This window comes from Dysidea avara, chromosome 1 (genome assembly GCF_963678975.1).
Source record: "Dysidea avara chromosome 1, odDysAvar1.4, whole genome shotgun sequence".
In the NCBI taxonomy this organism is placed as follows: Eukaryota; Metazoa; Porifera; class Demospongiae; order Dictyoceratida; family Dysideidae; genus Dysidea; species Dysidea avara.
In genome coordinates, this window is record NC_089272.1 from 28,864,367 (window position 1) to 28,880,303 (window position 15,937).

General features: G+C 38.7%; 1 protein-coding gene and 1 long non-coding RNA gene across 3 annotated transcripts in view; one reads left to right on the forward strand and one right to left on the reverse strand.

Moving 5' to 3' along the window:
• The window catches only part of LOC136260739 (uncharacterized), a 226,248-nt gene that overhangs the window by 135,634 nt on the left and 74,677 nt on the right, over nt 1-15,937 (reverse strand). The gene's annotated exons all lie outside the window — the stretch shown is intronic.
• On the forward strand, nt 13,676-14,751 carry LOC136249470 (uncharacterized). Its single transcript, XR_010698232.1, has 4 exons — nt 13,676-13,695; nt 13,740-13,798; nt 14,094-14,145; nt 14,206-14,751. It is a non-coding gene; the product is annotated as an uncharacterized lncRNA (long non-coding RNA).

The window sequence follows — 15,937 nt, forward strand, 5'->3', positions numbered from 1 at the left end:
ACAGAGATCAGCTGCAAAAAAAATATCCTGTGGGGAATAATCGGCATGTAATAAATATATGTATATAATTTGTATAATTACTAATAAAATCAAAAATAATTGAAGTATTAAAAATCTTCTTTAAAGAAGATTTTAAAAGAAAAAACACATGGATAATAAAAGAAAAAACACATGGATAATAAAAGCCCCAAAGCCAGCCATAGGCCGGCTTTGCAGTATACAAATACAAAAAGAAGTGATATCTAATCAAAAACAGCCAAGCTGTAAAAAAAGGTGCGGCCCCCAAAAAGGCCATGGTGAAAAAGATGTGAAATCCAAGGTGGCTGCCAAGAAATGGCTTTGATGGTAGGTTAATGGTTACATTTTAATAACGACAATTCAGGTGAATTTTGTGCCGGTTGGTCTTGGCACCAAATTCACCTGAATTGTCGTTATTAAAATTTAACCATTAACCTACCATCACAGCCATTTCTTGGCCGCCACCTTGGATTTCACATCTTTTTTCACCATGGCCTTTTTGGGGGCCGCATCTTTTTCTACAGCTTGGCTGTTTTTGATTAGATCAAGACACATGGTAGTGTGTCGTGCGGCCCAAGAAGCCGGCGTGCCACACCGTGAGTATATTTACAGGAAGAAAGTAAACGTGATTTTCACACCTTTGTAGCTCTGTGATTCCTTATCCAATTGAAACTAAAATTGCTACAGAAGTGCCGGCTAGGTAGGGGAGTCCACATTCCAAATTTGAAGAAAATCGCAACAGCCATTTCCGAGATACGAGCGGCCAAAGTTTGGGTTTTTTTTCTTCGTTTTTTTCTTCTTCTACTTCTTCTTTTCGCACACTTTGCAAAATCCGCCATAAAATACGAATGCGTACTCCAATCGGGCTGACATTTGGCACACTTAAAGGGCTCATTAAGGCGAATCTCAGTACCAAGTTTGGAAGGAATCCGATGAACAGTCACGGAGTTATTACCGATTATTTGCGTAAAATAAGGTCGAAGGTCTGTCACGCCCACAGGGTAAACCGCTTGAAGGAATGAGCTGAAAATTGCTATGTAGATGGAGTAACTATCGTAGGAGTGCCTTTTTGTGGTTTGAAAGGAATCCAGGTAAAGGCCATCGAGATATGACACAAAACCCAACCTATGTCACAATTACTCGATCGATTTTTATGAATAAAAAAACTATTAGTTTTCACGCCTACCAGGCAAACCGCTTAGAGCAGTGAGCTGAAACTCGGTGTGTAGCTGGAATAATTATCATAAAAAGTCCGTGCAGTAGTATAGAAGAATCGGATTACAAACCACTGAGTTATGATTCCAAAGCCAACTACGTGTAGCATATGCGAGATCGAGATACTCTAATAGAACAGTCACCCTAATAAAGCATTCAGCTACGTTTATAACTTACTCCATTATAGAATTATATGACATTGTAAGTTATTCTGTAGGGAGTTCAGCTACAAACAGTTAATCTTATAAACAATTCAGCTACAAGCAAGTCACCCTGTAGAGAGTTCAGCTACAAATATGTTGCTGTAGAGATTCAGAACATTATAAGTCAGACTGAAGAGAATTCAACTATAAACAAGTCACCATGTAGAGAGTTCAGCTACAACAAGTCACTCTGTAGAGAATTCAGCTGCAAACAATTCACCCTGTAGAGAGTTCAGCTATGAACAGACCACCGTGTAGAGAGATCAGGTAGAAGAAGTCACCCTGTAGAGATATCAGCTAAATACAAGTTACTCTATAGGGATCAGCTACAAACAAATCACCCTGTAGAAATGTGTGTTGGAAACAAATCATCATGTAGTGAGTTCAGCTAGAAACGAGTCACTCTGAAAAGAGTTCAGCTACAAACAATGAGGGTTTCAGCTACAATTCAGTTATGTATAAGAAGTCACCTTATGACCTACAGTGTATGATTATCATTCATTGTTAAATATACAAATATTTTTAATCAGACAAAAAACTGTACACAATATTTCTTCCTTTGTTCCACAATATCCCTGCAGAAAAGAAAAAAAATTAAAAGTAAGCACCAAAGCCAGTTAATGGCTGGCTTTGTGGCTTGCAATACAAAAAGAAGTGATATCTAAACCAAAACAGCCAAGCTGTAAAAATAGAGTGCGGCCCCCAAAAAGGCCAGGCATCGAATTCAAATGAATTGTCGTAATTAAAATTTTTGCCATTAATCTACCATCACAGCCATTTCTTGGCCGCCACCTTGGATTTCACATCTTTTTTCATCCTGGCCTTTTGGGGGGCCGCACTCTTTTTTTACAGCTTGGCTGTTTTGGTTTAGATATACATATACACAGTCAACTTAGCAAAATGGCAACCTTGTTCATTATTATTATTATTATCAAGACACACGGTAGTGTGTAGTGCGGCCCAAGTAGCCGGCGCGCCACACCGTGAGTATATTTACAGGAAGAAAGTAAACGTGATTTTCACACCTTTGTAGCTCCGTGATTCCTTATCCTATTAAACCCAAAGTTGCTACAAAAATGCCGGCGAGGTAGGGGAGTCCACATACCAAATTTGAAGAAAATCGCTCCAGCCATTTCCGAGATACGAGCAGCCAAAGTTTGGGTTTTTTTTCTTCGTTTTTTTCTTCTTCTACTTCTTTTCGCACACTTTGCAAAATCCGCAATAAAACACGAATGCGTGCTTGGATAGGGCTGAAATTTGGCACACTTAAAGGGCTCATTAAGGCGAATCTCAGTACCAAGTTTGGTAGGAATCCGATGAATAGTCACGGAGTTATGACCGATTATTTGCGTAAAATAAGGTCGAAGGTCTGTCACGCCCACAGGGTAAACCGCTTGAAGGAATGAGCTGAAAATTGCTATGTAGATGAGTAACTATCGTAGGAGTGCCTTTTTGTGGTTTGAAAGGAATCCAGTTAAAGGCCATCGAGATATGACACAAAACCCAACCTATGTCACAATTACGCGATCGACTTTTATGAATAAAAAACTATTAGCTTTCACGCCTACCAGCCAAACCGCTTAGAACAGTGAGCTGAAAATCGGTGTGTAGTTGGAATAATTATCATAGAAAGTCCTTGCAGTAGTACAGAAGAATCGGATTACAAACCACTGAGTTATGATTCCAAAGTCAACTACGTGTAGCATATGCGAGATCGAGATACTCTAATAGAACAGTCACCCTAATAAAGTATTCATCTACGTTTATAACTTACTCCATTATAGAATTATACGGCATTGCAAGTTATTCTGTAGGGAGTTCAGCTACAAACAGTTAATCTTATAGACAATTCAGCTACAAGCAAGTCATCCTGTAGAGAGTTCAGCTACAAATATGTTGCTGTAGAGATTCAGAACATTATAAGTCACACTGAAGAGAATTCAACTATAAACAAGTCACCTTGTAGAGAGTTCAGCTACAACAAGTCACTCTGTAGAAAATTCAGCTACAAACAAGTCACTGCGTAAAGGGTTCAGCTACAAAAAAGCTACCTGGTAGAGAGTTCATCTAGATCAGCTACAAACAAGTTACTTTATGCAATATTCAGCTACAAGTAAGTCACTCTGTAGAGAGTTCAGCTACAAACAAGTCACTCTGTAGTACAAACAAGTCACCGTGGAGAGAGAGTTCAGCAACCAATCAAAAAACCACCATGTAAAAGAGTTCAGCTATACAAACAAGATATAACTCTATAGAGAGATCAGGTAGAAACTTAACAGATCACATTGTAGAGAGTTCAGCTAGAAACAAGTCATCCAGACTGAGTAGAGAGATCAACTAGAAAACATCACCTTGTAGAGAGTTCAAATCACCCTGCAGATAGTTCAGCTACAAACAAATCACCCTATAGAGAGATCAGCTAGAAGAAGTCACCTTGTAAAGAGTTTAGCTACAAAGAAACTACCATGTACAGAATTCAGCTATGAACAGATCATCCTGTCGAGAGTTCAGCTAGAAACAAGTCATCCTGTAGAGAGATCAACTAGAAGAAGTTACCTTGTAGAGAGTTCAGCTACAAAGAAACAACCATGTAGAAAGTTCAACTGCAAACAAATAAACAGTACAGAGTTCAGCTACAAACAAATCACCCTGTAGAGAGATCAGCTAGAAACAAGTCACCCTGTAGAGAAATCAACTAGAAGAAGTTACCTTGTAGAGAGTTCAGCTGCAAACAAACCATCATGTAGAGACTTCAGCTGCAAACAAATCACCCTGTAGAGAGTTCAGCTATGAAAGGATCACCCTGTAGAGAGTTCAGCTAGAAACAAGTCATCCTGTAGAGAGATCAGCTAGAAGAAGCTACCTTGTAGAGAGTTCAGCTACAAAGGAACCACCATGTAGAGAGTTCAGCTGCAAACAAATCGAATTGTAGAGAGTTTAGCTACCAACAAATCACCATGTAGAGAGTTCAGCTAGAAACAAGTTATCCTTTAAAGAGATAAGCTAGAAGAGGTTACCTTGTAGAGTGTTAATTCAGTTATGAACAAACCATCATGTAGAAAGTTCAGCTGCAAACGAATCACCCTGCAGAGAGTTCAGCTACGAGAAGATCACCCTATAGAGAGTTCAGCTAGAAGAAGTCACCTTGTAGAGAATTCAGCTGCAAAGAAACCACCATGTAGATAGTTCAGCAGTAAACAAATCATCCTGTAGAGAGTTCAGCTACGAACAGATCACCCGGTAGAGTTCAGCTAGAAACAAGTCACCCCGTAGAGAGATCAGCTAGAAACAAGTCATACTGCAGAGACACCAACTAGAACAAGTAACTTTGTATGTAGAAAGTTCAGCTACAAAAAAAAAATCACCCTGTAGAGAGGTCAGCTACAAACAAATCTCCCTGTATAGAGATCAGCTAGAAGAAGTTACCTTGTAGAGAGTTCAGCTACAAAGAAACCATCATGTAGAGAGTTCAGCTGCAAACAAATCACCTGTAGAGAGTTCAGCTACAGTACAAACAAATCACCCTCTAGAAAGATCAGCTAAAAGAAGTCACCATGTAGAGAGTTCAGTTACAAAGAAACCACCATGTAAAGAGTTCAGCTACAAACTAGTGACCTTGTAGAGACATCAGTTACCTTGTAGAGAGTTCAGCTACAAAGAAACCATCATGTAGAGAGTTCAGCTGCAAACAAATCACCTGTAGAGAGTTCAGCTACAAACAAATCTCCCTGTAGAAAGGTCAGCTAGAAGAAGTCACCTTGTCGAGAGTTCAGCAACAAAGAACCATCATGTAGAGAGTTCAGCTGCAAACAAATCACCTGTAGAGAGTTCAACTACAAACAAATCTCCCTGTAGAGAGATCAGCTAGAAGAAGCTTCGTTCAGCTACAAACAAATCACCCTGTAGAAAGATCAGCTAGAAGAAGTTACCTTGTGGAGAGTTCAGCTACAAAGAAACCATCATGTAGAGAGTTCAGCTTCAAACAAATCACCTGTAGAGAGTTCAGCTACAAACAAATCTCTCTGTAGAGAGATCAGCTAGAAGAAATTACCTTGTAGAGAGTTCAGCTACAAAGAAACCATCATGTAGAGAGTTCAGCTGCAAACAAATCACCTGTAGAGAGTTCAGCTACAAACAAATCTCCCTGTAGAGAGATCAGCTAGAAGAAGTTTCCTTGTAGAGAGTTCAGCTACAAACAAATCACCCTGTAGAAAGATCAGCTAGAAGAAGTTACCTTGTGGAGAGTTCAGCTACAAAGAAACCGTCATGTAGAGAGTTCAGTTGCAAACAAATCACCTGTAGAGAGTTCAGCTACAAACAAATCTCTCTGTAGAGAGATCAGCTGGAAGAAGTTACCTTGTAGAGAGTTCAGCTACAAAGAAACCATCATGTAAAGAGTTCAGCTGCAAACAAATCACCTGTAGAGAGTTCAGCTACAAACAAATCTCCCTCTAGAAAGGTCAGCTAGAAGAAGTCACCTTGTAGAGAGTTCAGCTACAAAGAACCATCATGTAGAGAGTTTAGCTGCAAACAAATCACCTGTAGAGAGTTCAGCTACAAACAAATCTCCCTGTAGAGAGATCAGCTAGAAGAAGTTTCCTTGTAGAGAGTTCAGCTACAAACAAATCACCCTGTAGAAAGATCAGCTAGAAGAAGTTACCTTGTGGAGAGTTCAGCTACAAAGAAACCATCGTGTAGAGAGTTCAGCTGCAAACAAATCACCTGTAGAGAGTTCAGCTACAAACAAATCTCCCTGTAGAAAGGTCAGCTAGAAGAAGTCACCTTGTCGAGAGTTCAGCTACAAAGAACCATCATGTAGAGAGTTCAGCTGCAAACTAATCACCTGTAGAGAGTTCAACTACAAACAAATCTCCCTGTAGAGAGATCAGCTAGAAGAAGCTTCGTTCAGCTACAAACAAATCACCCTGTAAAAAGATCAGCTAGAAGAAGTTACCTTGTGGAGAGTTCAGCTACAAAGAAACCATCATGTAGAGAGTTCAGCTGCAAACAAATCACCTGTAGAGAGATCAGCTACAAACAAATCTCTCTGTAGAGAGATCAGCTAGAAGAAATTACCTTGTAGAGAGTTCAGTTACAAAGAAACCACCATGTAGAGAGTTCAGCTGCAAAGAAATCACCCTGTAGAAAATTCAGCCACAAACAAATTGCCCTGTAGAAAGATCAGTTAGAAGAAGTTACCTTGTAGAGAGTTCAGCTACAAAGAAACCATTCTATAAAGAGCTCAGCTACAAACAAATCACCTGCACAGAATTCAGCTACAAACAAACCACCCTGTAGAGAGGTCAGCTAGAAGAAGTTACTTGTATATTGTTCAGCTACAAACAATTCACCCTATAGAGAGAGCAGCAAAAAGAAGTCACTTTGTAGAGTGCACCATGGAGAGTTCTGTAATAAATATATGTATTATATATATAATTTGTACATTTACTGATAAAATCAGAAATATTTAAAGTACATCTGCTTCATCTTTTCTTCTTCCTGTGGAAAAGAAAAAAATACAGGTTAAAAAAGTTCCAAAGCCGGCCTATGGCCGGCTTTGGGGTATACAAATACAAAAAGAAGCGAAATCTAATCCAAAACAGCCAGCCGTAAAAAAGTGTGCGGCCCTCAAAAAGGCTATGGTGAAAAAAGATGTGAAATCCAAGGTGGCGGCCAAGAAATGGCTGTGATGGTAGGTTAATGGTAAAAATTTTAATAACGGCAATTTAGATGAATTTTTTGCCAAGACCAAGCGGCACAAAAATTCACCTGAATTGTTGTTATTAAAATTTTTACCATTAACCTACCATCACAGCCATTTCTTGGCCACCACCTTGGATTTCACATCTTTTTTCACCATAGTCTTTTTGAGGGCCGCACACTTTTTTTACGGCTGGCTGTTTTGGATTAGATTATTATTACTAGGACCGCGTCACATACAACCAAGTACATACACCAACGTTGCAACCTATCCATTTGGCAAGTATAAACAGTGCCATAGGCAGCACTCAGAGCAGTGTGCGTGTACCGGTGGAAATGATACATACGCATACGTAAACAGGCAAGGGAGTTTAACTGGCATCAGAAAACCACAATACTAAAACACAACCTACACAAAAACCAAGTTAAGTTAGATATATTGAAAGTAAATATATATTGTAGGTGTGACGTGTCTCTGAAGATGACTCAGCAGTGAAGTGAGGCTATGCAGAATAAGGGATATGGTGAAGGCACAATTAGCAATTGATCCCAATCAAGCCAATATGGCACAACAGACTCTGTTGTAACTAGAGGCCACTGGTGATGTACCAGTATATCAGTGGTGTGGCATTGGCACAGTGATTACAGTCTATAATATTATGCATACAGCCATGCACAACATACCGGAGATAGTTACACATTGTTGTATATGCAGCACTGCATCGGCTTCTTGTTTAGCTATTACAGACTCACAGTAGAGTAGTAGTTAAGCCGAGTGGAAAATAATTCCAGCCGCTAGCAAGCCAGATGAAGGATGAAGATGTATAATACAACTACCGGTACAAGTATTACATTACTCATTACCTTGTTGTTCCAGCTGGTTGTTTATGAGCGTATCAGCTGGTATCCCAACTGGTCATCAGCTGGTTGTTCACTGCATGATGCCTGGAGCACATATCCTGCACACAAAATACACAGTTACAAACATACTTGTAATGTTGTTGTTTACCAGTTAAGTGGCGCCTGGCCTCTCTGCAGACGTTTACTAATCTTCTTCTTCGAGCAATCTGTAATTAAACAAGGGCGTGGTGCCAGGCGTTATATAGAATTAAACGTACGGTAAAGTCATCAGCACGAACAGGCGTACTCATTATACGTTGTGCCTTCATTCACAGGCGAATCTACCCCGCTTAGTTCATGTCTCTAGGCCTCGTAGTTTTCTCAAACATTATTTATTATTTATTTATTATTTATTTATTTATTCATTCATTATTAATGACGTAATTTTACCGCATTTCGTATTATTCTTAGTACTTGGTTGTATAATTAGCACTTTACAGTGACCAGCACTGAAGGTCTGACAGCAACATGTGCTGCAGCCTTAGGATTACCTAACCTAATTTCATCATGCAATTGCTGTATAGTCTCATATATCTGGCACCACTATTTCCTTTGATGCAATGTTATAGAAGTTTACTAATGGTAATATTTTTATAAAAAGTGTAAAGCAGTGGCGGTGGAGGGGGGGGAGGGGAGCTACAAGGGCTAGAGCCCCCCAACTTTCAAAAAGCAGGGGCAGAGCCCTCCAACAAATTAATGTGCTTTATGACATCATAAGACACATCACATGATCAACACCATAATTATAAGCTTGTAAGCGTTCTTACAGGTGCTAATAACACATTGCTATATGATGTTGAAAAGAGAACAATTTATTAGACTTTGGAAGAAAAAGACTAAGAAAAGCCATGTTGAAATCAATCTGATATCAGATTCTGATGACGAACAGGGTACCAATGACGATCACGGCGAAGTGAATGGTGAAAAGATCCCTGAAATCTCACACCATGAAGAAAGTGACAAGAGTTTTGATGAGAACGAAGAAAGCTGTCAAGGAGTCACTACAGTACTGATGGAAGAAGACAGCTCACCTTCCTAACCACAAGCTGGAGGCTTGGATGCTACAGATGACGATTGTAATGCACTGTCATCTGCTCTACCTGTATTGGAGACAGAGATTTGCCAGTTGTTTTGCTGCAGCAATATTAATATCAAGCCATTTCATCCCACTGATAAAACAACAGTACAATTGTGTTTTAGCAAACAATAAACACAATAAACACAATTTCATGACTCATTAAACAATTGTGTTTTAGCAAACAATAAACACAATTTCATGACTCATTGGTACAAAACCTATCCTTGGCTATCTGTTTGTACTACCAAGAGAAAGGTATTTTGCTGCTATTGTAGATATGCTGAAAAGCTAAACATGTTAAATTTTAGCAAAAGGTGTGAAGATACTTTTACCACTGGTGGGTTTAATAATTGGAGAAAAACTCTTGAAAAGTTTAAAAGTGATTCACTCTCAATAACTTATCGTGAGGCAGTCATGAAGTGTCTTCAGCTACAGAAAGCACCCATTGAAAGTACATTCAACTTACAGACACAGAGACAACAAGCTAGTCAGCAAAATGCTTTACTGAAGCTGTTGAATTTCTGCTTCATCAAGGTATTGATTTTAGAGGACATGATGAAGCTGAAGGCAACTTACATCAACTTTTAGTCATGTTATCTAGAGATGATGGAGATGTCAAAAGTTGGATCAGTGAGAACAAGTATATGTCACATGATATAGTTAATGATCAAATTTCCATAATCGCCAACACTCTTTTAAGGTCATTGCTTATATGCATCCTCTTTCATGGTACTCCATTATTGAGGATGAAGCAACAGATTTTGCCAAAGAGAACAGATTAATCTAACCATTAGATGGGTAAATAATGATCCACCCCAAAAACACCTTTGCTATAAAAAAAGGCGCATCCATGAAACTATAAGTACTTGTAAAACAACTCAATAATTGTAGAGAAAGAACTCATGAGAGTAAAAACAACTGGCAACTCAAAGAGCTGATATCTGGAGCGACCAAGAATAAATCTTATCATACAACTAACCGCCATGCATTGGTTGTAAAATAGGTGCACCCATCAAAGTGAAAGTAACTGGCAACTGAAACAGCTGATATCTGAAGCGGCCAAGAATGAATGTTGACATACAATCAATTGCAATTAACAAAATTTAACATTGAACCTTTATCATTCAGCTGTGTTCTATATTCACTGTAGCTGCATCCTAAATTAATTTCTTTTAGCTCTAATTGGTTGGTAATTTGGCCGCCTATTTTGCTCTGTACACTAACTATTATAAAAGGCGGCCAAATTACCAGCCAATTAGAGCTAAAAGAAATTAATTTAGGATGCAGCTACAGTGAATATAGAACACAGCTGAATGATAAAGGTTCAATGTTAAATTTTTGGTAATTGCAATTGATTGTAAGTCAACATTCATTCTTGGCTGCTTCAGATATCAGCTGTTTCAGTTGCCAGTTACTTTCACTTTGATGGGTGCACCTATTTTACAGCCAATGCATGGCAGTTAGTTGTATGATAAGATTTATTCTTGGCCGCTCCAGATATCAGCTCTTTGAGTTGCCAGTTGTTGTTACTCTCATGAGGTCTTTCTCTACAATTACTGAACTGTTTTACAAGTACTTGTAGTTTCATGGATGCGCCTTTTTTTACAGCAAAGGTGTTTTTGGGGTGGATATCACTCATTTAGTCAGTGATAGGCTCATTGAGGGAACAACAAATTGGTACAAATTGATATTTGGAAATGAACAAGTAAAATGTATAATATTATCTTGGGATGCACCCGTTGATTATTTTCATTTTGTTTTACAGTGTTATAAAAGGCATGGATAACTATTGACTGTTTTATTACACCAGAAGTATGAATTTGAATATACTGACTTTTCTAATAAAGTAGATCTATCTTTATAATGTGACATTCTTTTACTACAGTATTTACAATATCTCATATCTGCATGTAGTAAATGCTTTAGACACCTTATGCTCAAAATGTCTGTATAATTGTCAAGTGTCTAATTATACAGTTCAAAGTTACTACACAGCTAGCTTTTGACTGTTCCATTAGAGTAGATTTATCTTTATTGTGACATTCAATACAGTATCTCACATCTGTAGTAAATTAATCATACTTCAGGCACCTTATGCATGCTCAAAATTAAGCTAGCGTAATTAGCAAGTGATGGGTGTCTTGATAGTTCATGGTGTTCTTATTTTGTGTTGCTGGATTCACAATTACTGAAGGTTTGTGGATTTTCTAGGTCACATTATAGAAGGTGTAGAGGTTGAAGGTAAAGCAATAAGGCATCAGATAATTCAGCAATAAAACTTAGCTATAGAACTACCTCATGCACATTTCTCATAGTACTTGGATGTATATATTGAGCATACAGATGTAATAATATAGATTGCATGGATACACAACTTGAATGATAGCTAAAAGAATATTAATTTTTACTACAGAGAGTCCTTAAATAATTAATTATTTTCATATACTATTTGTAACATTGCGGTCACAGCTTCAGGATTGGAGTAGCAGAGAAAGGATTAGAGGACTCATGATCAATCATCAAGACCTGGGGAGATGGAAACAGTACTGCACACCCAAAAGGACATCAGAGTTCAGTATATGCATCCAGTGCATGAGACCACAGCCTTGATCACCACTGAAATTAAACAAACTTTCAAACTAGCAATCAAGTTAAAACTAAAAGTTGCAGTACTTATGCTTTGCTGAGGGAACATGCCCCCATGCAGACTCCCTTGCCCATTCAGCAGGATAATAAACCACCTTATCATCATTGCATGTTTATTTATTTATATCAAATACTGTGCGAACCTCCAAAAATGGAGTATCTATATGCACAGAACGAACAATCCCACAGTACAAACATATTTCAATACTCTCTACTTAAAATCTTCTACATTTGTTGCTTCAATAACTGTAACTGGTAAACTGTTCCGAAGAGTTAAGGAAAAAGGATAAACATCAAGGTGAACTTGCAACAGGGGCAGTGGAGCAGGCCAAAGAGTGAGGGGGCCAGGCCAACTGTAAGTTGAAGACCAAAAAAAAAAAGGTCACAGTCTGCTGACAATAGCTGCTCTCCGCCAATTATATCTCCTTATTTATAACTACACACACGTAGCTAAGTAGATTGCTACACTGCTTCTCAGAATACTGTGACTGCTGTATTAGAGTATCCATTCCTGACTGTTATATTAGAGTATCTCGATCTTTTCTTGCAAACAGTGTCCCATAAAAGTGGGAGGCCCCGTCTCCACCGCCTATGCTTGCAATCAGTGTTGGAATCTTTGTGAATGCAACTATCCTGGCCTCTACATCAATAGTAGGGACCTTAGCTACCACTTTTACCTTTGCTCTGGTGGCCCTGATGAATCAGCAACATAGAGTAGCGGTAAGATAAAGCTAGTTAATGTCCCTATATATAGACACAGCTAGGATGGGATTTATTCCTACTGACTATCACAGTTCCTCTCGCATTCTTTGGTCCACAATAACTGCTGTCAAACCATCACACAAATGATCTTAGCCGGCAGCGCACAAACAATTCTTGACAGCTTATAATAATTCTATTATTAATATACACGTACCACATTGTGACAATTCAAGTATCACGTGGTCTATTTAGGGGAAGTCTCTTGGAAAGTCCCTGTAGCACCTCAAGCGGAAACACGTGATGCATGGTTTAAAATTGAATGTTTAATGGCAGTCCAAATTGAGACAGAGAAACAAAGCCGTAGTACTGTAGGGAGGCGTACTTTAGACTAATTGTAACGTGACGAACACAGCTTGAAGGATAAGAGAACGAAACGAGGAATGAAGAAAGATAAAGTTGGTGTGTAAAGTGTCGCATTGCCACACACTGAGTAACCGCATTTATGTGATAGGTTTTTTAGAGGTGTGTAGTGCAAATTCACTGAAAAGTTCTAAGTAGCAGCAAAATCCTCATGGCGGGATTGTCGACAAGGCAACTACCATTTGCCACTTCCATCGCCAGAAGTCTGGAAACTTTGGCTGCAGGTGGAAGAATTAGGCAAATGTAACATGTGTAATGTTTGTATGTACTCATTTACACTGCATACTGGCCTAACCTAAATTAATGTATAGAGAAACCTGTCTAATCAGGTCTCTGTGTAATCACCTGTTAAAACCAGCCAACTTGTAAATCCCCAAATGCGTCATTTGTGCAAAAAGTGACAGATTTCAGGTGTAATGTATTCAATGCCCACCTGTTGGTTTTTACAGGTAATCTGGTTCTGGTCATAGCATGCAGATCACCACTAACAGTAGTAATTAGATGTGGTCATGGTACATGCATGACTTGGGACCAGGAAGAAACTGAGTCATGAATTGCAGGTCAGTTTACATACAGAAGAATCGTAGTATCTTGTGTGTTCTTTTTGTAGTTCTAAAATCAAGAGTACATAGACTGTAGTGACATCAAGGGTGTTCTGAATTTCCAGGTCAGTCTACATACTAAGGAATATTGTCGTTTATTATCTCAGGTGTTTTCCGAATTTCCAGGATCGCCCACTAGCAGTAGTAGTAGTAGTTGAATGTGGTCATGGTGCATACATAATTTGGGAACTAGCTAAGATCAAAGATTCAGGTCGGTTTACATACAGAGGAATTTTATTAGTGTTCCTTTTGTAGCTCTCAATTGTCAAGTGTACGCGGACTGTAGTGACATCAAGGACGTTGTGGATTTCCAGGTGAGTCTGCTTACTTATCAGGACTTCTATTATCCAGAATGAAGTTTGGTTTAAACGAAACACAAGGAGAGAGCTTAAAAGTTGCTTTTTACCTATTTGGTGGCTTGTTTGTTCTACTAATAATAACTAACACTTGGTTGCTAGGTGATAATGCATATTTACAGCCTAGGGGAGTGACCATGAGTGCTCTGTAGTGAATTCCCCCACTGCCCACTAAACCACACCACTGATAGCAATCACATTACTTGTATTTAGTAGCATGTAGTCACTAGTAGCATGCATTTCTTAGTTACAGATATTTCTGAGATATGGACAGTAGTATGTACCAGACTGCCTGGATAAGAGAGGTTCTACTATACCCAGATTTTAGGTACATTGTATTTAATGCCTGCTTGTCAATTTTGCAGGCTATCTGGTCATAGTGGTTTACCCACCAGTAGTTCATGGTATGTAACTTGGAACCTGGCAGGAGCTAAGATCAGAGTGTTGAGAATTTCAGTTAACAGCGGAGTTGTGTGTTCTCTTCTGTACTTCAGTCTATGTAACTCTAGTGATATCAAGGGTGTCGTGAAAATTACAGGTCAGTCTATGTACTAAGGAATATTGTATTATCTCATGTTTCCTGAATTTCCAGGATAAGGAATACTGTTATGATGGGACCAAACTAATGCCCAGGTCAGTTAAAATGTTGTGTATTTTCATAGTATCCAGATTTTAGGTTAATGCCTGCCTAACGGTTTTTACAGACCATCTGGTTTACACGTTAGCAATCGGATATGGCAATGGTGTGTAATTTGGGAACAGACAGCAACTGAGATCAAGTGAATTTCAGGATTGTTGACAAGGTGTATGGACCAAGTACCAAATAGCATCATTTGCCACTTACATCATCATCATCACTTTTGGTGTTAACTATTTGATTTGATGTTTATTAAATTTTTGTTACATGTTGTAATACCATTGTTATAATATTATATGTTTACTGTAAGGCAAAAACATTCCTGGATTTTGCAGCCATCTTATCTGCAATTAGAATCGCTTCATTTTTGTTTGTAGCTGTTACGGAAGTTTCACACGCCCATGGCAGTTTCACACTTCCACAAAGCACTAATTAAGGTGGAGCTTGTGTCGTGGCTTTCATTATGTACATACTGTAAGGCAACACTTTTTTGTCTGAAATGTGGTTTGTGACTTTGTACATTCAATCCACACAACTTGCAAAATAATTCTTGTACGGTGCATGGCACTAAATGGAGTCTTAACTTATGACTTACACTTTCCCTAGTGTCTTTACGTTCTCTACACTTCACATCTTGTTTATAAGACATCTGCCGATTATAAACGCTCGCACGAGGCGTGGCACTGAATGGAGTCAAAAAGATTTCTGCTTAAAATGCCTTCCTAAGGTAACTTACGGCTCTGCACGCTTTCACAACTTATTTGTCAGACATTAGGGCTTGTGTCCACATCGTGTCTTTAAAAGTTATTGTAGGGATTAGAGGTTTGAATGGAGAAAATACGCGTAGAGACGATCCAGTACTAGATAATGTTAGTGCCAGATGGACTGTAGAAACACGAGTGTATTGAGTGGTATAATGTGACGATAGCTGAAACACACGGTGAGAAATTGTGTGAATTATATCTAAATACGCTTGTTAAGAGGTTGCAACAAGAAAACGACGACACCAAGTTTTTTAAAATCACAAAACGCAGTATAAACCTACTGAGAAAGATTGCACAATTCAGAGCTCAAAACCGTCCTACACGTAAATAACTCACAGTAGTGGCCGCGTGTTTTAATTGTGGCGTGCGCTTTTTAGTTGCTTGGTCGCGTGACTCACTACCGTGAGCCTTGATTATGATGTTGTAGAAGATCCCATTAGTTTATATTGCCTTCCCAACACCATTGCTGATACACTGTACAAGGTCATTAAAGACATACTGATAAAGTGTTCTCTTCCTCTTTCACTATGCAGGGGACAGGCATATGATGAGGCTGCAACGGAAAAGGACTGGGGTTGCTACTAGAATGCTAAAAAAGAACCCAGCTGCTCTTCCTATACACTGTATGTATCATTCGCTAAATTTGTGTTTACAGGATGCAGGAAGACAAGTTCAATTACTAAGAGATTCTCTATA